The sequence below is a fragment of the Belonocnema kinseyi genome, chromosome 4 (genome assembly GCF_010883055.1).
Source record: "Belonocnema kinseyi isolate 2016_QV_RU_SX_M_011 chromosome 4, B_treatae_v1, whole genome shotgun sequence".
Lineage (NCBI taxonomy): Eukaryota > Metazoa > Arthropoda > Insecta > Hymenoptera > Cynipidae > Belonocnema > Belonocnema kinseyi.
This window is the reverse complement of record NC_046660.1, coordinates 96,571,982-96,595,912: the sequence shown is the minus strand read 5'-3', so window position 1 is coordinate 96,595,912 and position 23,931 is coordinate 96,571,982. Positions and strand designations below refer to the sequence as shown.

The following is a 23,931-nucleotide window of genomic DNA, read 5'->3' as shown; positions in this document are numbered from 1 at the left end:
TTTCAAGTATGACCTTCAATTTATAAATGATCTGGTTTTGAAGGTTTCAACATTTTTAATTTAAATAACCAGAACCTAATTTGTATAAGTCTTGAATAGCCACCCTGATTAAACTACTTTCGTCAGAAAAGGGGGTATTTTCTAAAAAGTTATTTTATTTTGGAGAGTTTGCCATATACGAACTTGCTAGGATTTGTGAAAAGAGTAGACACTAAATGGCATCTATCGAGAGATACGAAGGCTATGCACTTCGATCCGACTCTTTTTTTCTCTTTAGTCCTCTCCGTCGTCCTTTGCTGTACTCTAGACCATAAATATAAATCTCGGAGACGGGAGTAAAAGATTGAGGTCGCACAGCTTAGGTACTCCTCCCATGAAGCCGACCCTTTCCGACAATACCGACGCTACCATTTATCCCCAGGTGGGACCGATCACGTTGACATTTTATTTACACTCCTGATGGCGATTGGCATGGCTTGAGCCTGGACCTTGTGCAACTCGACATTCGTATGTTACATTGCGGTAACGTTACCCAAGCATTGGGACCAACGCAAACATAACGCTTATAATTCGACACCGACAGCAGTGGCGGTCAAGCCCGACTTATTTCTTCTTTTATTATATCAAACCTACCAGAGCACGAGCGGTAAGCGGATTGCGGAATCGAACGCTGACATAGTTCGCCGTTCTCCGCGTGGCCGATAACAGTAAGGAAATACAGTACGTACTTTATTCGAGACCGTGAGGTGGAAATTGCCTGCCAGAATTATTGTCCAGCTCTTCTTACGAGGCTGATACTCTTAGTGCGGCACGATCGCGCGAGATTTCTCTACCAGTGAAGAAGCACACGAGCGGGAGAAGAATTAATCACTCGCCTCTGGAAAATATAGTAACCCACTGACACGAGGGGATATGCACGCTGCAATCTATTCCTCTGTGTATCGTGTACCGGGCGACCAAAGATGCATAGGATTCTTCCTCGTTCGTTTCTCTCTCTCTTTCTCCCTGATCCTACGAGAATATCTCCCCTGCTCTTTTTCGTGACTGAAACATCTATCGTATCAGCGCTCCAGGATCTCGAAAGGCTAAGGGTATTGTTTATCAATATTATTCTGCCAGGTGTAAACTATGAGAGGAAAAAACTTGCCAAAGGAAAGTTATGTGCAAATTCTGCTTCCTTATTCGCAAGATCTGAGATGATCAATCTTGGCTGTACCTTTGCTCTATATTAAATAGTATTAAACGTACAGAAAAACTTTTAAGATCAATTCAACCGGTGAGCAAGTGCACTCGACTTTAAAGTCTTTCATATTCTCAGTGAATGACTACAAAGTTGAAATAAAATAATTTTAGCTTGTTCACGCATTCACAAGTTTTGTATGTTCGGAGGTCATATGGTGTACCTACTTGTACTTGACTATTCCGGGTAGCGCCATCAGTGTTGGAGAAAATTATTGCATGTATTATTGTATGCATTATATTATATCGACACCTTCAATATTAATCATGAATAACATTTTTAAAGGTGAAAAGTAAATTGAAATATTAAGACCATGTTGTTGGAAATATAAGATCGACTGGGTTAGAGGTTTCATTGAGCCGAACAGGGTAGGAACGCGTATAAGGTGGAGCTTCTTTCCAGGATTCAGTAATAATCAAATCGTAGCGATTCAGAAGATAGTATATGTAAATACTGTATACATATATATTTCTAGAGCATTTCTCTTGGGAATGCCGTGACGTATCGGCAAGCGGTTTGTCAGTTTAACTGATCTACGTGTATTGCAGAAGATGTTTGCTACGTTCAAACCCAATGCTCTTTACCAACAAAGAGTCCAAATGAATCTTGAAGAATTCGAGATGGCACGACTTACTCGTTCTGGAGGAGGACAAGGACGAATGCCTTTACGACCAATTTTCTTAATAAATGATCCTATTACATGGTGCTGTGACACACGATAAAAACACGCCGTTAAAATATCTTATATATCATCCGAACGTGAAATTGGATATTTATTGGTGACAGATGGGACATGCCGTTTCGCGGATCACGCGGGACAATCAATCATACCGATGCGCTATACCGTCTGCACACTTCGGCGTAATGAATCGCTACTACTGCAATATCGGGTCAACCCGGGCTATAATAAAAAAAGTTACCATAAATTAATTCTTTTCTCCTGTGATACACTTGCCTTATATATCAAAGAATATTTCCTTAATAAAATATCTAACGAGTTATTAACTACTGAAAAGATCTGAGACTAATCATACCGAAGGACATATATAACACCTTCGGCCAGGGAGCACCATTATACCTTGCAGATTTCTGATTGATTTATAATCGACGTCATGTAGCAATGACTCGTCGTTATCTCGTATATCTAAAATGAGTTTGTCGTTCGCCGCAATTGATGTTCTTTAGATATGGTGTCATAATTCAGAGTGGAAATTCATGACAAATAATCTTAGCATGTTCTCTCATCGCTCTGGGGACGTCATTACCACGATTGTAATTTATTAAGCTTCTGTCTGTCGGCCCGAGAAGCTGCCTACTGAATACTGCCTTCGGGCAGTACTCGATTAAGCCAGAATGAAACTGGTGAGAACATACTAGCATATATCGAGCGAGTAAGATAACACCAAATGGAAATCGAGAACTCTAGTTGACTCTTACATTAGGAACCAGTACCTTTAACCGAAAGCCGTATAGAAAAATTAAATGAAAATCTAGTGTCAGGTCTAGCTCATTTTTGGCTGCATATAGATTTTCAGTCCTAATCCGGGTTTTGGTGCTGATCAGCTAAATACACTTAAACTAGAGTCAATAAATAGAGACTAACCAAAAAAGCCTAGCAAAGCCTAGAAAAAAAAGTTGTGCTTATGGACAGATCCACGCCAAACCTCCTAAAACTTGTACCTCGGTAGAGGATTTTGCTACGTCAGTGTCGTAATCTAGAATTGGGATTACGCTGTTCTCTTAGCAGAACTTAAATGCAAAAGAGGCAAATCGTTTGTTCATGGAGCATGGTCCGTGACCACTTTTAGGAGGGACGTAACGACCATTCCCCAATGCATTTCATGGAGCTCTAAACGACTGCTATATCACTGGAAGCTCGAACGACCTGCTCGAAAAAGGGAAGTGAAGCCACTGCTACATAAACTATCACCAGTTGCGACAAGCACAGGATTTCAGATTTTAATTTGACCAACTAGAGCGGTTCAACTTAAGGGTAGTTGCAAAAAAAGTGAAGTATAGATTTTGAATTGTATTTGAATCGGACATTAAAAAACCAACTAAAGTATTTTTTTAAAAAATTATTTGGCACATAAAATAGAACGAAAATATCCAATTCAAACATCCAGAATGATATTTGATGACTAGGTAAATTTCAGAACAAAAAACATGATTAGAAATAGATTTGTTGAAGAATTAACCTTAATTCAGTGTTCAAATTAAATATGGAAAATTTTATTATCATTTATTTGAAGGTGAGAACTTTGCGGTTGCAAAAATAAGGACGCTTTTGAGAACACATTTTTTAGAAGATTATAAACAATGTTACCGCGTCGCTAAAAATTTTTTTAAAATAATTCTTAGAGGGATCTGAATAGTAGTATTTAATAGAGTTACATTCTTGATTATAGGCAAAGGTTGCTTCTTTTTCCAAGCGCCGAAAAGCGTTTAATTTTTAGCAGAGAAGGCACATTTTAAGACATAAAAAGTGTTTTTTAGGCCAAAAATATTTTCCGTCGCTTATGGAAAATTTTGCTTTTCTTGTACATGTCATCGTCCACTATAATCAAGGTATATTCATTTTATGTAAAAAGGTGCTGAACATGAATGGCTTATTAAATTGACATTTTCCGATTTATTTTTATGTTTTTCGGATATCAATATACAAATTGACGTATGGGGCTAAATCGATACCGAGTACGCCATCATACCAATACAGGATGCAGACAGTTATACAAACATACATACAGACACGTTCGTTAAAAAATCATATTTTCTTGACTCAGGGTGATAATGCAAAAAACATTGTTGGACAACATATTAGATATTGGTGAATCGGAAATTTAGTTGGCTACAATAGTAAAAAAGCAACATTTTGTAGCTAACTTAAGTTCTCGATTCTTCTCTTGCAGCATATTTAATAAACAAATATTTTAATTAGCACAACATTAATAAAGTTTGTAACGTCCAAAAATAGATTTATGCTCTCTCTTATAATCCAAATTTCTACCACAAAAAATATCCACACTTGATCATACAATAGAAATTTTATATATATATCAAAAGAATAATTAACAAAATTACCACACAAATAGGTTCAAGCTTTTATCCAGGCACCTTTAAAAAAATTTAATAAAAAATAGAAAAATGTGGAAAAGTGCAAAAGCTGATACAAGTTTTCTTCTAAAGATTCATGAAATGAAGCCTAATATGATGAAATACATTTTCAAACTTCAAAAAATACCCCTGCTCGTTAAAAGCGACCTATTTTTATACGCTCTTAGCAGAAAAGTTAGATAATTCGTCAAGTATAAACATCTTTCAAGAAAATGAAATTGAATTGTAATCGTCAAAAACTACCGCAAGGTTGTTAAATGTTATAATTAAAAATATATCATACATACATTATATTGGGAGTTATACTGGGAGTTTTTAATCTGCTTTAATAGAAATGATAAAATTTCGTAACTCACTAAAAATTAAATAAATATTTAGAAATTTGTCTTTTATACGAAATAATTGGCTTTTAAATTTTTTCTTCCGACAGATTAGTAAAATATATAGGATTAAAAAAATCGACGAAAGAAATATTTGGTTTACGCGAGCCCTATAATAATACCATTCAAAATACGCCATTAATTAAATTAGATTATGCTAGCTTACATTGTTAGTTCCACCACAACATCTTGTATAAATATGTGTCTGGTAATTACCCACTTAAATGCTGACAAGGCTGTTTTCGGTCCCTCAGTAGTTACGAAGGTTTATGCTCAGACAGGTGAGTCTCCGGTTCTATTCTTCCAAATCTATTTTTTCCAATTAAAAGTTAACTTTATTTTTTCCTCTTAAATCATATTTGTATTAAAACGGAAAACCAATTACGCTAGTTTCAACGATCAATTGTCCGATTTACAGTTTATTATCAACCGAGAAAGATGAAATCTCTTTTTAGCATTTATTAATAAGTAGAATTATCCCACGAGGATATTCTTGTCATAGTCAATCCGTGCTTTTCCCATTATTTATAGCAGCCATCATCGAATCGTTATTCTGCAGCGTCCGGGTAGATATGAACTCATCATTGCCACGTCTGGAACAAACTGGGTAGAAAGCATATGACAATTTTAAAGATTCTCTTCAGGATGGCGAGGAATTCCCGTACTCAATGGTAATATAACGATCAACGGTCGTCTTCCCGGCGTTAGTAGGTTCTTACCAGCATATAAAGACTTTAACCGCTACCTAGAATTGAGAGAGGCGGACAGCAGAAAGAGAAAAGGAAACAGTGTGCTCGGGCAGGACCCTAGTGGATGTAAGAGTAGCCATACTGTATTTTTTCTCTTCGACGATATACATCGTCACTGTTCTCGCGCTTCGCAGAACGGTTAAGTGACGCTGAATTATCCATCGTGTAGACCATAGATGGACACGGGTGTTAACCTCGACTCTTGACTCGAGACCGCACCAGCACGTTAATGTCCGAGCAGCATAGGAGAGGGAGGTAAGAGGAGAAAAACGACGACCGTACCCTCACTGTCCGCGTTATCTGCTAGAGTGCGCATATATTTGCCCCCTGTAGCAGTTCCGTTTTCTGTACTTCTCTCTCACGTTGTTCTCACTCGTTTCGCTCGCCATAGCCGTCCGGTAGACGAACCTAACTGTTCCGAAAGAGCGCGATAATTTCAAATCTCACATTCGAGGCAATGAGGGCTTTCTCGCTGCTTCTTGTGTCGTGTTCCTTTCCATTTATCCACATCCATCTTCTCTCACTTGAGCTTGAATATTTATTTATACTGTACACACAGGATTATCTATCTCTACGTGAGGACACAGTTCTATCTTTGTCTATCCCCCTTCCTCATTGTTTTATATACTTTCCTCTTTCTTATCCATTTTCTTTCGTTCTTGCATTCAAGACTGGTTAATGACGCCATCGCTGGAAATTATATGTGGCGGTAAAGTCCTGCAGAACCGTGAATGTTTGAATCTTTCCGGTATTATTCATTGCCCTTTCATAACTATCTATGGATTTTTAAGGCTGGCGGGTGCAATGATGGAAGGAGTGACAAATGCGCAGGTGTAGTTTAGGTAATTCACCGCTAAGATCCAGATAAGTGTCGTTTACTTCCCGGTTATTTAAATTTTAAACTAAAAACCACTAAAAATAAGCAATTTATAATTTAAAGTGTCCAAAGAGGATCCTCCAAATAAACAAGCTTTATGTTCAAGAAGTACACATATAATGTGTTTAAAACAAAAAAATTAAGCATTAAAATTCAAAAATTTTCAACTCAAAGGTCGTGCTGCATTATGAAACGAGAATGGTAAATATTTCGCTCGATCTCGGTCACTTTCGCAACGTATTCTGAAGCTGACTCCTCGTGCATTTATTTGTTCCAAACCATGTCATCTCATATGAAATTTCCTATAAATTTCGAATGATAATATCGGAACTATCATAAAAAAATGAATTTGTAGGGTTTTGTAATAGTTAATGTAATATAAAACTTTCAAAGTGGAAAGCGATTCGAATGAACAGGTTACCCGATGGAGAGTCAAGAAACAAGAGGTTAGCATTACATTTTTTCATTTTAATAGCGTAAAATATACAGAGTTTATAATTAGTTTCAAATTTTTTAAATTCTGATAAAGCACATTTTTCGCATTTTCTAAAAAGCGGATGCTTTAATTGATCGTGAAAAAAACCGATTGAAAATATACTAATTAAACATTTTCGTGTGGCCATGAAAGGATTTAAAAATAATTCAGAAAGACATTGTTCGCTAAAAGTAAAAAAAATGCCACCCCCTCTCACATGGTAAACATTTTATCTAAATTTGAAATTATTATATTATATACATAATAGTATACTTACAATTTTAATAATAAAATTTTTATTACTCAATTTAGATAAATTATTCAAAAATAAGATACTTTATTAATAAAGATTGGATCCTTTAACTAATAACACCGGATATATTCCTAAAAAAGGAATAATCTTACAAAATGCGGCGTCAAATATGATATTTTGCAAGAATTATATATTCACGTACAAAATGTATTTTTTATTACTTTGAATAAATAGATATAATTGAAAGAATCAGCATAAGAAATCTACCAACGTGATAGAAACTTGTTTAATTTCGTTGTCCAAGAACTATTTTAAACGAAAAAGTATTCTGCAAATAAACTATATATTTTGTTCGAGAAAAATGTTAAATAATATAGTTATAATATTTTAATTCTTACCTTTAAAAATCCTATAGAAAAATAAATAGAAATAAGAACGGTATTTTTTATAACACTATTTTTATGACAATAAACAAATTGCTCTAAAATATATTGAAAAAACGAAAACTCCGTTTTTGTGTTTTCTTTTTAAATTAAACTTTCTAATGTGAAGATATTTGGTACGAAAAAATCATGCACAGAAAATAAGATTCAAGGAGATCGTTAGGATCGATTTTTTTGAAGAATCTCGATCGAATAAGATTAGACGATATTAGAGTTTCGTAAGACAATCCGAGATAAAGTAAATTCTCGATCGATTCTGATATTGTCTTGCTCGAATAAAGCACTGATCAAACGTTCAATGTAGTGCAATTGAATTGAACCTTACAAAATTAGACAACTTGCAAATTTAAAATATTTTTAAAAGGAGTATATTAAGAATTAAAATATTCAAATAGAATAAATGATGTTCAGGTTGTCACCATGGTAGTAGAAATTAGTGATTTGTAGATTACGGACTAGTCATAATAATTCAGCACGCAAAAAAAGTCGATAAATTAAAATCAAAACTCATAAAAATTTTCAATAATTACGGCTTTCAATTAAAAATTCTATAAGATCGAATTCATGTGCGTAAAAAATATTCACATTGTTGAATTAATATAAAATTCTATAGAACAGGTAAAAGAGACTGCATCTATTATCTTTGTAGGTTTCGATTGAAAGTCTCTCCACGCTTTTCTCGCGTCTTCATTGCATCGTTGGTTTTGCAAACGCATTCGATTCCCTTTTTATTTTCTGGTCATTTCTTTAGTTTTGTATTCAATGTATGAATGCAAAATAACATTTACCCCTAGAAATTTCTTCAACCATCATGATTCACCCTCTAATTCGTCGAAAAAAAATATTCGATCAGGTTTCCGCTCAATCTGAACCGAAGGCTAAACATACCGGAAGACTGTGAATCGTATTATGTTACGTAAATATAAATATGGTCATTTTTGATTGCCCTGGTTCTCTAATATCTATCGAGGTTCAAATAGAGAAAACTGAATCCTCGACCTTTAACTGTACCGAATAGAATTGAACTTTGTCTCATGCGTGTAATTGGTAAAGAATCACTGAAATTGAGCTGACAACACATGAGAAATAAGCATAAAAATATTTATACACACTGGACTTTATGTGAGCGAGGATAATTGCAATGGATTTGATTGAAAGAGTAGTTGCGTTTCTTTTGGTGCAGTCATTAAATGTCCACCCGACTCGCGGTTTGTTTATGGTACTCATCAGACTGTCTCTAACGGAATATGAGCTTTGAGTGCAAGATGATAAGGTCATACAGACACAGTGCAGGACTTATACTGAGTTATATGAGTGTATGTACAATTTTCATTGCCGCTAAATTGGCTTAATGTGCAGACCTTTCTGAGAAAAGAGCAACGACCTTCGGCTTGCACTACCTTCGAAGGCTTCGGAGTAAATCTCTTCCGAGTGCCTCTAGTTTATAATACCTAATCCCGTACTTTTCCTTGAAAGGGTTAAAAAAAGCCTTCATGTCACGGACTACGGAAAATAATTATTGCGCAAGAGTTAACTATATCTATCAGTAGATCGGTCCTTGCTCGATGATCAAGGTGACCTCGGCGGTCACTGTAACAGCCCTGCTAGTGGTCGAAGGTAGGATCTATAAGGTATGTCTACAAGTACTTGCATGTTACGATAGCATGCGATACAACGCGATAAGATACGATAGAGAGCCGTACGGTACAGTGGCGGCGGTACGCCAAGTAACGGGTTGAAAAGGTAATTATTTTGATGCCAAGGTTCATCGTGTATAATTGAGAACGTGGGTAAACACTTAAGTGATTTTAATTCAATTTTCTCCCCGAACGTCACCGCTACCCGCTCGCGATGCTCGAGTTCTTTGCAGTAAGAAGCACGCGTACCAGAGCAAGGGCCATCATCCTCCAAAGCATAAGCATAATTGCCAATATCCTCATACGTATCCATCGATTTTTTCGCGAACTTGTAGAATATCCGGTAACTTGTCTGACAACAACATAATCCACTTTCCTTAATATCTTACATTATCCGCATTCCACAATTTATTAAGGTTTCGCAATTTTACGTCATTTTATTTATGCGAAATTTCAGACCTGACTCTGGATCACTCACCTTCATGTGCGTGCTTTTGATAAGGCGGACGGACAGATAATAGCCCATAAGTATGTTCATAAGCTCACTCAATGTTTATAATTACAAAATTAAACAGTTTATCTATTTTATGGCTTAGATATTTTACATTTTGCATAGTTAACATCAGACCAACTAACTATCTTCTCACGGTGAATTTGCAATCATGTGTGCAAAGATAGGAGCTGCTTTCTATTTTTTAACGCGCTATTTTGCATATAAAAAAATCTAGGAAAAGAGGCCTCCCAATCTTTCCCATATACTGTTGCTCAGTTGAAAATCCTGGTAAACTAAGGCCGAATAAATACTCCAGGGCGACTCGCTACAACAATTTGTATTAAATAGTCAAAGAATCAAATTAGTTTTTCGACTTCATCTTTGGCTCAGTAAAACAATATCCCTACTTTATCAGTCACATAAACCCATTAATATGTGGAGTTGTAAAAAATTTATAATACTAAAAATATCAACATCTCGCATCGATTACAAGACATCGATCAAAAGACGTTCAAGAAGTCATATTAATAGCTACCAAACATTTGAGCCCAATTCATGGTTTGTGAATAACTGTAGCGACTTACTCCGGTTAACGGTATTCAAATTTGTTTAGAAATTAAGACTATAGAAATAAGTAATTTAAAATAAGGCTACAAAATGTGCTGAATTCACTCCAGACAATTGTAAGTATTTTAAAATATATTATGTCTAAGAATCTAGTAATCTTTTTTTCAAAAAAAAGAAATATCACGCTTTTATCACTTACTCCTCAAGTAGGATCTAAGTTTTTCAATATAAAAGTATTAGCTTTCAAAATTAGGTAACTTTTTAATAAGAAACATTTGAAATTAGATTTTTCAACAATAGAAATCAAATATAACAATTTAAGAATTATATTCCTGTCCGTAAAACTTATTCAATTTCAGGACTACGCTTTTTAAAATCATTCAAATTGGAATCACGGCAGACGAAAATTAACACCCGGTAACGGCAGCAGTAAGGCGTTCAAAAATTAAGTGCAGAAAAACTTAACTTAGCTTCTTTCTGTGTATTAAAAATAGTAAACCGAATGTAAGAAATATTTTATAGACATGAAAAATTAGAATTTAACGTAAATACTACAGGATCCATACTATTATTATCATTAGGAGAATAAATGGATCTTTCAAAAGTTGATAAATAACACCCTATTAGTACGCCGGCCCTCATTCAAGTACAATAGAGCTAAACGGTGTTTAACTTCGGTGATTTCATGTGTTCGAGCGGACAGATTTGATAGGTTAAAAAAAAAATTATTGTATTATTCAAACATTTTTATATGAAACCTGAATAATATTGATTTCTTATTTATATGAGAAATATAATTATCCAATCATAGTTTTTATAATATATAAGTACAGTAAAATCATTCAATAGCCCTCCCTTTTATAGCGCTTCCGAGAATTGACGCCGCGCCGCAGATGGGAGTAAAAGGTGCTGCAGGGGGTGTATGGTGGTCAACCAGGCGTGGCCAAGTAGGAGCGTTGCGGTAAGGAAATGTACCCTAATGGCTTACCTGTGTAAATGCGTCTTGACGTTCCGTTAGTTTTTAAACTACGGTTTAAAATTAATTATTTACTATAAGATTTCTTGTCAATATTTAAATGAAATTCAAATTTCTTCTGAATAGTTCGAAATTGGTGGCGTGGTCGTAGCTAACAGTAGGCTCTACGAATCTACAAAGAAAAATAAAAAAGTATAAAAAGTGGTGACGTGAAGTGTTTCGTTGAAAAGAGTCTTTTTTCTCGATATTGCTCTCTTCGAATGTTTTAATCAAATGAGAGACATAGCATCTGGAACAATTATTCAAGACAAAGCTCTCCTTTTACGCGAGATGCTCAGCGGCCCGCAAACCTTTAAAGTACGTAAGCAGGTAAAAAATTTATTTAACGCGTATTAATAAGGTTTCTTGCTTATTTCCGATAAATATTCAGTTCATCCTTGTCTCCATATTAGAAAAAACACGCTTTACCGTGTATTAAAATCCATCGGAAACGGTTTAAACGCCCCTAACTGTTTACATCTGGAACTGGCTATGATGAGTTAGTTCCCACCCACCGTCAGCGCCAAAATCAGCGCGGTAGAAGAGTTTCACTATACTATTTTTACATACATAAACACGTACAGTTTTTAAAATTTGAAAGTTTGCAAAATACATAAGGCAGATTTAGCAAAGGCCGTGTCTAGGTAAATTGGATGAGCATAGAATATATATTTAAGCGTAGAACACCAATATTTTTGGTTTGTCTAGACATTTCTTTTAACAAATTTATGAACCAAATTTAACATTTAATACAAAGCTAAATAAAATTTTATACTGTAAAATTTATCATAAATGGTATGTTCTTTTAGGTCTTAGACTCAAAACAAGAGGTTACATTTGCAAAGTCTAATTTTCTATTTCCCCCCTATTGTCTCATAATTAAATTATGATATTGGCAAATTTTGCTATTACTAAGAAGGTATACATATAGAAGTTAATACACTGAAGTTTTACACTGACTCGACTCAGAGATGGGGAAAAGACGATACATGGTTCATAACTGAGAGGAAATTGGAAGTCCGAATAGATATATCGTCCCACGTTATATCATGATACATCTCGACTCTAATTGATCTTCGGATGACGTATTAAGGAAATTAAATTCTCTACAATCCAAAGTGACGTTCCATTTTGTCCAGTCAGCCTGCTTTACTGGTTTACTCTCAGCTGTCGTTACAGTTCTAGTAATATTCGCGTAATTTATGTGAAAAATCAATAAAAAAAAATCAAGAAGAATATTTTCTCACGTTCATTTACATTTCTTTTTTACCTCGAGACTTTTACTATACTCTATAGAACGGTACATTGTATTCATGTGTCTTTAATTTGCATTCATGCTGAGCAAGCATTTTAAAACGCGGACATTTTATTAAGTTGTAAATATAGTTTTATAATAATGTCTGGCATGTCGTAACACATTTCATATTCATTTACGATTCTTTAAATTTATTCAGAATATAATCATCCTACATTAATGGATTGGTAACTTGTATAACGCCTCCATGTCTGACCACATTTAGTTTTTACTACTTTATTTTTCTTCAGATCGTGAGAACAGTCTTTTTATTTCAGATTTTTAGAGTATTATTAACTTTTGCAAGTTAAGTTTTAGAGCTTGATTTTTTGAGATGGATAATAAAGTTTTACCTATCCAATTTATTGTATATATCAACGAAATGTATCTTTCTCGCTAAATAATAAAAAAAAGAACTCATCATTATTGATGGTAATCGCGACTGCTTCCATACCAATCGTGATAATTGCGATTGGTTATGTATATTCTCACGAAAGATGTCGAAAGTAAGGAGTGCATAATGTTATTTTCAATTCAGTGTACCGTTAAAGGACGAACAAGAGTATACGAGAAGTAAGTAAAGGATTTGCAACCATGTTTTCAATTATCATGGCTGGGGGAAGGGAAGAGGAAGAAAGGGCTTGGAGTTCAGCCGAGAGGGTAGGTAGAGATATACTTTAGAAGATGGGTAGTCAGAAAGAAGATTCAAACCGCACGCCGACTTTAAGAGCTCCAAAATAACGAGAATTTCCTCGCACTCATAACGAGAAGAGGTTGGCTTCCGCCAGCGGATGCACTTGCACTTACAGGTCAAAGTTACGCCATACATCGCAAACATCTTTATTTCCATTGAAACCAGCCTGTGTATCGCATGTCTTTTCCCCTATATTTGCATCAGTATTTCGTCGTTTTCTAGTATACAATCACTGAGGAGAAAGTAACAAAATGTCAATACTTTCTCTGTAAATTATTATATTAACTATTACTAATTAAATATTTGATTGAACCTATACACGATATTTTCCTCATCAGGACAGTACAGAATTGACTTGCTTTTGATTTGACTCTATCTTTTATATAGTTATTAAATCGAAATCTTGTTAGTTTATTTTGGGATGACTCTATGCTTAAGGCTAATTAATATTTTTATCGCGCACACGACTAAGCCTTAGAATAGGCCGTGAACCGTAAGGAACGTGCTTGTGACTTTGTTATACATAAACTGACTCTATTTTCTCTTGAAGATGTATAGTATAGTATCCATTAATTAAAAGATACGAGTATAGAACTGTCTTATAGCGAACGCATCCAAGCAAGGTTTTTCTCATTGATGTTTATTGAGGATTTTGGTCTCCTGATATTTAATTATTTTTGTATCAACCTAAGCCTCAGGTCTAGTGATTGCGTAAAGTAAATAGAGTGTGAAGGGGACTAATGATAATTTATTTTCACGTTGTGAGGGTCGAAAAACTACGTATAGAGTCCTCTTTTGTATCTCTTATTGGTCCCATTTTTCTCATTTTTATAACGATAATTCAAAGAAGTTTTGAAGTTAAGCAGTTATAGTACTTCAAATTCTAAAATAAAATCGAAACAGTACCGACCCCCTCCCCCTTTGCCATTGAAATGAATAATGAAACTCCATACGCAGGTTTCATTTTAAAAAACATTATTCTTTAAGAATAATAATTTCATGCACGATAGAGATTATTGGTTATGGACATTATTAAATCTAAATGACAATAAAAATGTCTTGGGAATGAACTACATTGAAAAAAAGTATATTATACAGTGACACATCTATATAAATAAATAGAAAACCAGATACTCTTTTTATGGTATTACTATCCAGTTGGCGAGTATTACTATCAGATCGAGATAAATATCGTGTGAACTCACATACGATATATCTTTATTTCGCATAATGTGGAATTATTCTTGTTTTACATTATATAAATAAAACTCGAATTACTTAAAAACAGGAACAAGCATCTCACAAGTTTCCTACATGGAATTTCCATACATTTTATGATTTACCATAAAATACAACAACCTTTGCGTAAAACACTTAAAGCGTACCGAAAAACAAGATAAAGCGAATATTACTAGAAATCTGTATTGCATCTTAAGAATTATTCTAGAAAAGGTCGGTCACTTGCTCTATAAGAGAATTTTCTAACAAGAGAAGGTTGACACGAGAGCAACAGCAAGTGCATATTATTCACGATGCGGCTGGATGGATCTCGCGCGAATTCATAAAGCAGTCTTTTGTGCGAATACTTCGGGGACGTGGGTACTCTTTATGGTAATTTCACGGACCAGTGAGACTTATGAAGTCTGGAATTTTACACCAGAAGTGCCGGTCGCTGCATTTTATACGTAAAAAGCTTTAGCGACGATGAAGCGTGTCCAGAAGATTAAATTTACTTGTTTGTAGTATAATGCTAATGAGAATCATCGATCGCTTAATTCGAAATATTTCGAAAAGCTTTTTTATTTTGGGATGAGAATTTAATAAAATTCTAGCGTGATTACTGTATTCGTTCGTCGCTCCTGTCACATTAATTCTGTGAATACATCTCGGTCGGCCTTATGGTCCATTTCTGTTCTCGGCAAGTGCAAAGCTCTTCCTTAGGTGCTTTGTTCTTAGTAACGAGGCTAAAGCGTTCTAAAGGCGATAAGGGACATCTATTATTTCGATGCGATATACACAGTATGTCGCTGCCTTAAATATATTACCCTGAATTGAAACTTGTGCTATTTTTTTTGCATAGAAAATGTGAAATGAATATAGAAGTGAATTAAGCGAGTGTGCTAGATAGCATTATAAGTTTGATTAAATGGTCTTAACTAACCGTTTTATTCATTTAATCTATCAACCTTGATATACTTTGAAAGTTTGTTACAAATTAGCCTAATCATTTAAAATTGTATACAGCTACCAAAAGTAAAATATTCTTGCAAAAATTGCATTTATAAATTTTAACTTTCGCAGGAGTAAAATACTGGATAGAGATCAAAATAAACCAGGAAACTTATTATACATTGCAGCCTATAGAAAAATATTCTTACCTCTATGTATTCATAAATTAAACAGACTCAGAATTCAATTATGTGAAGAAAACTCGTATTGGCAGATTCTAGTCTTTCAGAAGGCAAGACTTTTGTTTTAAGCCTTCAAGATACATGTACAAACTAAACCTATCCTTCGTGTAGCTTACTTGTTCCAGACTATTATTCGACCACGCAAAACTGCATGGCTGCCTCAAGAGATTTCATAACAACCATTCTTAATAGTTCCTCTATGTGTACTGAGAATCATTCCCTAGCATCCGACGACAAACTCACACTAGTACATCAATATAATCGGAATTGTCTACGGGAAGAAAAAAGCATCAATTGGAGGTTTTACGTCCGTGAAATCTTGACTTAAATTATTTAATCTCCTGTAATAGAGCGTGCTGTAATTTTTCCTCAATAACTTTCATCAGAAACTTTCAATTTTATCGTCCGTACGATTTTTCGCATACTGAACGAGAAAATCGATAATAACAAGCTACCTGGTCGTTAAGTTCTGAGAAACTCCTTGAAGCAAGACAAAGCCCACTACAAATTAAAAATCACTCACAGAAGAAGAAGCGGAAATGAGGAAAAAATAAAGAAAAAATATGTCGACAGCATCATGGAAACAGCTCTTGGCAGATGATGACTAAGCACCCGGCAGTGGCTGGACAAGCTTGATAGATTTTATATCCTCGGCTGTTCAGTCGTTTGACCGGGTGGGTGCACCCAAGTATAGGTCACCCCTGATAATCACCAAGCGAGTTCCTGAGAGTACTTTGTGCTATAATTACATGAACAGCTAGCGTCAAGTACTCACAGAAAAAACAAAGTGTGAATGAAACACCAATTTCAGTGTACGATATACCTGCAACAAAAATGACCCTTGCGGCATGAATGCTACACAGCCATGTGGGGGACCGAGTTTCGATCATTTGGGGTACGAAGTGCCGGTCACTATAGGGGTACGAAGTATCGATCGACTGCATCAAAAACTTGGGGTACGGAGTGTCCACTTCTCGGGGTACGAAATGAAAAGCGTCATTCGACGCACAATCATCTTGCTCCTAACTTCTAAAAATACTTTTCAAGATTTGAAATAGCCATATCTAAATTCATTGTTTATTATACTGGCAGCTTTGATGATCGTACGTTTAGAAGGTGCTTCGTTGGAACTATGTAAAATTGAGCCGAGCTAATTCAAATTGACCCGAGTCCCGACTTAACCCCTGGATTAAACTAATAAAACTAAATTTTTCTACCCCAACTAGTCGGTATTTCGTACCCGACGTACCCGGCATGTCGTACTCCAAGTTCGAGAGATGTCTGGATCACTCGCAAGGTACATTAAGTACTGTTATAATTTTACCTGCAACAAAATATAGCCCCAAATTTTTACTGTGCTCGCTCACAGAACTCCCTTGGTCATGGTCTAACAATTCTACGGTGGCTGAATTTCCGCAAAGGTATGTCTGGTAGCAATTGGATGTAGTTACGCATCGAATGAAGATTCCACTAGATTCCCTATATGTAGGCTGTGGGCTCGAATCGCCAACGAGAAAACTAGATTCAGGCGGTGGTTCACGGAAAGCATTGTCCGCAAAATGCACCGCGGTCAGCATTGGACGTGCAAGCGAAACTGCAGCTCTAGTTCTATGTGAACAATCCTCACAACCGCTCACCTCTATACAGCTCTTTTCTATACATTCCATCGCAGGGAAAATCGATTGGAAGTCAACGATCATCCAAATCGAGCTATCTACACTAATATCCTATTTCTTTTATTATCGATGAAAATCCTTTCACCAGCGGTCGTTTACGACTTTCTTTTACAACCAAAATTGTATGTCCCATTCAAAATTACAGTATTAAATTTAGTTCAGACATTTTTGTTTCTTATGCATGATTGACTTCATTTGAAATTGAGTAAGGTTTCATGCAGAGACAAACTTATGTCGCCAAAATAGATCTTTTTGGGAGCATATCTATTTCCATTTTGTGCTTCATAGCGACCTTCAGAATCACCTTAAATTTAGCAAAGTACTCTAGAAAATCTCAGATGATTCCATAAGATACTTCAAGCACATTGTACCCAATTTTATTGCAGAACGTTGCGGAATTTCCCAAGGACGTTAGAAGTAAAAAAATGTTTCATACAAAGTAAAGTAAAACCCAGAATATTGAAAAAATATTCCAGAAAATTAAGTCAAAAAAATTCCAAAAATTCACAGCAAAAAAGTATTATTTCAGGGCTGATTTTATGTATTAAATAAGGCACAGAAAAAACAGTCTCGAGTGGTACTAAAATGAGACCGCTGGTGGAAATCCAACTTCATTTGTTTTACGTTGAAAGTAACAGTAGGAAATTCTCCTATTCAAAAGCAGGATCCCCTTAGAAATGATACCCTAAAAAAGGATATCTCAGGTGCTTTGAGTGCTTCACAAATTTTAAACTACAAATTTTGAAGAAAATTTCTAAAACACAAAATAATTTTGCAGAATATTCTTAAAAATTAAAAAAAAATTTTAATGTAGAGACAAGTTTTAAAAATACAAGAATATCATGTGTGTCTGTCGTTGTTGCTGTTGGCGTTATCATAATGGTTCGCCTAAAAAAATCTATCAATTTATTAATAATAGGATGCCTCATTTTGGTGATTATCATGGATAATACCATTAAAAACAACAGTTATACAATGAAAAAAGATCTAAACATTTGTTCTAAATTGTTATTATAAAAATACATTAAAAAGAAGAAAATTAAATTTGTAGAAAAACGAAACGAGATAAAGTACGACTTTAATTCACAAAATCGTTCGCCTAAATGATATCTATAAATATGATTAAAACCGCTTTACGCTACGAAGCGCAATTTTTGTTTTAGTCATAAAAAGCACTGAAAATAAACTAATTAGATTTTTGAAAAAACGGCACAGGTGCTTTAAACGTTTCATAATAAAATGGTTCGTCTAAATTAGATCTAGAAATTCGCTCTCAATTATTTTTTAACAGAACGCGAACTTTTCTTTAATTATAAATATAAGACAATGAAAATATTTGTGGTAGCAGCGAATAAAAAATAATACAAAATAAGACAAAAATATTAAAATAATCATGAAAAATAAAATTGGTCAGTTATTTGCATTTATAAGCAATTCCATATCGAGGTGCAGAAATCAATTAAATATAGATTTAATTTAATAGAGTTAAACATTATATGTAAAAGTTTACGTTTTAGACATACGAACTTTAATCGAATGCGAAACGAGAGATACGTGATGACAATGTGTTCATGAAATCCGAAGGAACTTTAACAAAAGAAAATTACCCTTCGCAAATTACAGTTTCCGATGTATCGACCTTTAATTTTTAAAGGTCTAAGCACCAATGAGGGGGGACTGCAAAGATTGAGCACGGAGCGCGAGGTAAATACGAGTACAGTATCAAGCGCGAAGCGCAAGATCAGATAGATGAGCGCGAATAATTCATTTATATATAACTTATTTCTGTTAAAAAATAAAAAGTCTCAATGATAGAGCATTTAAATTTCAGAAGTTTATAAAATTTAATTTAATTTATATTTATTAGCAGCCATGGTTAAAATCAAGACTAAAGATATCTAGCCGAGTCAGAACCTTATATAAATTACTTAAGAAAAATTAAATTCCTTGCATTTCTTAATTAAAAAAAAGGTTTGATTCAAAACTAAGATAAAAATTAATCATTAAACATTTTTGTTTAATGTAAAACATACCGATTATTTTTCTTACGTATAAAAAAATGCTTCAACTTGAAAGTTTCAACAACTTAAAAAAAATATTCTAAGTTTTCAGTTTTCAATGTTTTGTACTAATAAATAAAACAAAGCATTTAATATCGCAATCTTTTCTTTGAATCTATTCTGTTTAATTTCTGCAAAAGTCTTCATAATAATTTTATGTTAAATCGTAGAGCTATACTATATTGAATAATAGTTTTTTCTTCTTACTAAGAAAAATTAATTTCTTCAAAGATATATATTCAGAATAGAAAATCGAGAAAAAATTTCGATGACATTTTTTTTAGGAATTTTTCTAATTACTCTCTGTAGTGACTGAAAATTATTAATTTTGAAGATAAGTGGAAAAATCGCAATATTTTATTCTCTTTCTGTGAGTACTGCATCATTAAGCTCTTGAAAATGTGCGTGAGAATGGTGCAATTTTCAGTAAAACAGGAATCTTTCTACCGTGGAAGCACCAGTGAAGCGTTAGGAGCATTTAGATCGTCAGCACGATCGTCGATTGGAACGAACCTGGCATGGACAATCCGATTTTCGCGAGGTGGACAAAAAACCTTGAAACTCGACTCTTGGGATTCCGATCTCCAGCCTCGATTTCCTAACGTTTTCTTTTGTGAGTCTCAGAGGACAGATTAGTGAACAGTGGCACATTACACATACTGTTCAAGCTAATTATTAATGTTACGGTTATTACCGTTATGACCGCCACAGGACTACTACCCCGCTCTATAAAGTAGCTTCTTATCGATCGATCGAGCGTGGTCAACCAGCCATATCGATTTTTTATCTCTGTTCCCTAGAAAACATTGCTTGGCGTGCATATAGGTAGATACCGGTAAATGCAGTCGCGGTTGACTCCCTGAAACTACACCGTAGAGACTCGAGTTTGCAATCATCCTTCGTGCACAGGAACAGTTTGATCACATTTGCAGCCTTCCTATTTTCCTTAAACTTTAAAATAGAAGCATCTTGAATTTAATTGTAATTATTTTTGTTACAGGTCATCATCATTCCGGGGACAATTTAAACGTAGCGCGAACACTTTTTCCGGTAAGTACAAATTTGAAATTATCTTCCATGTAACTAATGCGGAAACCACAATATGATGTAATGAGAAAAGTATCCTACGAAAGCACAAGAAATGCCTCGTATATATCTTTGATTGTCTTTATTTAACGTATCATTATCTTTTATTTCTGCCATAAACTGGTTCTTTTTTCAAAACTGGATTACATTCTATTGTGTTCGTCTCCGTTAAATTCGCATTCGATAAAGGCATACATCAGGAATTGCATTACAATCGTAGTAAATCGCTTTCGGAAACCGTTACTCTCACAAAACGACTTATGTCCTTCGAGTTTGATCGTCCGTTTGCGCATCTTTATGTAGGTTTAAGTGTACCGAGGCATTGTATGGAAAAAAGGAAATTCACTTTGAATTCCATCGATCCAAATAGAATTATCCAAATTGTTCCTATAAAGTTTATTCTCCTATTGTATTTTTCTGAACTGGGAATAATTTGATGGTTTTTTTAAATGCTGGATGAAATGTAACAGCAGACCGGGTAGCCAAGTCAACATTTGTGCATCCTTTCGTTCTTTTGCTTTAATGAATCCTTTGGTGACGGTCGGAGCTAAATTAACTTTAACCACGGGGGGATTAAAAATCACCGAAGCTAACGCAAATGTGATACGCCCCAAAGGTAAAGTTAATCGTTTGGACAACCCCTCGGTTGCTCAAACTTTAGATTTTGCGCTTCAAGTTTCAAAGCATATATGAGTTCCTTGCCATAACTAAAATACATAGTATACCCTTTATATAGTGACATTCTGCAGACTATTAAGAATTTCTCTTTATTATAATAAAATAGTAAATCGCTCCCTGAAACTTTAATAAGATCGATAATTTTGATTAGGCAATTTGATACGTTATTTCATACGCTCTTTTATCAAAGTGAAAAGAAATAGTCTAATATACATGAAGAAAATTGTTTTCCGTTGTTTGCGTAGCTGAAGAAAAATTCATGAGCAATTATTATTGACATTTTGCCGACTTCGATACAAACGGCATTTTGAATTAAATATATAAGGCCTGAATGCATTCGCTTAAAATGATCCAGTGAAATCTCACTGTTTTCCAACGAAATCTCACAAGTAAAATAGTGAGAAGGTTATCCCTGGAAATCAGTGAAATTTTTCTGGTTCATTCAGTAGATTTTTTACTGATTTAATCAGTAAGATTTACCGGTACACACAGTGGTCAGACGTATGAATTGTCGTCCTTTGGGAAAGGTATGAAAACTGGTTAGTCTCGCAAAATGCAAATACGCCACACACGCGGACGACTGGAAGCCTATGGATTTGCTGCGTGGAGTGGAGTATGACTCATTGAATTTATCATGTTAGCGTCACTGGTATAATTCAGAAACTGGCTTAGTATAATCCCTTACCGTTTAACCTAGTCGAAAGAAAAAAAATGGCTCACCAGTGATGTCAATGAAATCGAGAAAAGTATACCTCCGAAGTTTCGACTGAGATCACACATGACTTAAAAGTCTCTTTAGTTCCCCAGATTAATTAACATTGGGCAAAGCGTCACTTGAGAAAAGTGAAAAACACATTTGAGAATTATTGTTAACGAAAAACAACACTTCTATCGAGCATCGATGAATGATGATCTAGGGGGAAATGTGTAAAAATAGTATAATATACATCCGAAAAACGTTGATTTTCGAGTTTATGTGAGATGACTCGTACATTGCTGCTCCTTAATCATAGCAAGGAACTGACAAAAAAGTCAGAATAGGGGGGAAAACTCGTGGCAGCACGTCCGATTTTATTTCCCTGTATCAAAAATTTTTTACCTGTGGGGAATTTTTTCCAAATATTTTTGTACTGGTCAACAAACAGCAACGTTCAACCCACTTCAACCGCTCGAAAAAAGTTATTTTAATGCATATGCTAAATAAATAAAAAAATATTATTTTAATTATACCATTCAGCCATATTCCTTTCGGGGTGAACGTGACTCACTCGGCGAGAAAAGGAGTAATGCGTGAGAAGGGATAAACATCTTTTTAGATTGATCTAGAATTCCTGTATTGTTTATTCAAAGAACACGTTCGTTCCGCAACACTGCTCGGGCCCAGGCTGCTGATCAATCTCTTTAGCGATCACCCCAAGTGAAGAGCCTCACAAAGTCATCATGTAAACTTCCCCACCCGGGTCTTCTAGTATCCAAGGTTTTTTCCTGCCTTGGCATACCTCTCTCGCTTCCTTCACGTCTATGCATTTTCTCATGCAAGCTCTTATGTTTATCATAAGTTTCTTATGTCTCTTTGCGTAAGGGTCTCATGTACACATTCTAATCATTCTTTCCGGGGTCTGCCTCTGGGCACACTGCCATTTACTTTACCTTGATACACTTGTTTCGTCAGTCGTTCGTCTTCCATTCTCTCAATCTACCCAAACCATCTTAACGAATTTCTTTTACATACGTCAACTGATGTTACCTCTACACCATATTCTTTCAGAATTTTCTCATTTCTCACTTCATCCATCCGCGTTTTACCGCACACCATGCGCAGGAATTCCAGGGTAATCGCGTTAAATTTATTCTTATCTTTTTCTTGACAGATTCAGGTCTCGCTACCGCAGAGCACAGTCTGTATAAATATAGAGTTATGTATTAGCCTTTTAGCTTTACTGGATATATTTTTACTTCTGATAATGAGTCCTGCGCTACCGATAATCTTCTCATCCTCGGTTATACGCTTATCTAACTCTCCATCTATCTTTCCATCACTTGTGAATAGGCTACTAAGATTACGTACTTACCGATTATTAACCATTTTTAGCAAACCAAACATTCTTAAATTAGGTTTTCCGACCACCCGACTATACTGCACTGTGTTCACGTAGTGCACACTTAATTTTTTTTAGTTTTTGCAAAAAGAAAAGAAAACAGCAGCCTCATTTAAAATGCAACTTCTCCAAGATGTTACGTTTTCGTTTGCAACTAACTATCTCTCGTTGTAGCTTTGCGAGCATGATGCGGGTGCGACGTGGCATAAATTCGCTGTTCAATAAAAATGTAACGGACAAGCGGACAATGGACGTCTGGCTGATTAATTCTTGAAAAAAGGCATGACATGCGGTGGATCGTGGTGTCTGTACAGGTATATAAATATACAGAGAGCAAGTGAGAGGGATTTGTGCTGGGCGAGCGGGTGGTGGAAGATGGAAGGTAGAAGGAGGAAGGAAGAGACGCAGAGTATCCCGTGGACTTGTTTCTCGCGCTACATTGTCGTAACCAACGCGCATTGCGCCTGCACGCTGGAGAATACACCTTCGACCACCGTCGCCACCACCACTAATTCAACCCCAACAAGTTGATGCTGACCGATAATAATATTCCATTACGGCAGCAAGGCCGTACATCACCAGTCGTCACGCAGTCTCTCCCCGCGTACCTTCATGGAGATAGCATCTACATGAGGCGTTAATTACGAACCGTCCTACCGCGTTACACTGGCACTCGAGATATCTCCAACC

At 35.3% G+C, this 23,931-nt stretch overlaps 1 protein-coding gene across 3 annotated transcripts in view; it reads left to right on the top strand.

Moving 5' to 3' along the window:
* The window catches only part of LOC117171284, a 202,979-nt gene that overhangs the window by 49,029 nt on the left and 130,019 nt on the right, over nt 1-23,931 (top strand). For all 3 annotated transcript variants that reach the window (XM_033358431.1, XM_033358432.1, XM_033358434.1), the window contains one exon: nt 20,379-20,428. The gene's annotated coding sequence lies outside the window, so the exon portion shown is untranslated. The remainder of the gene's footprint in view (nt 1-20,378; nt 20,429-23,931) is intronic.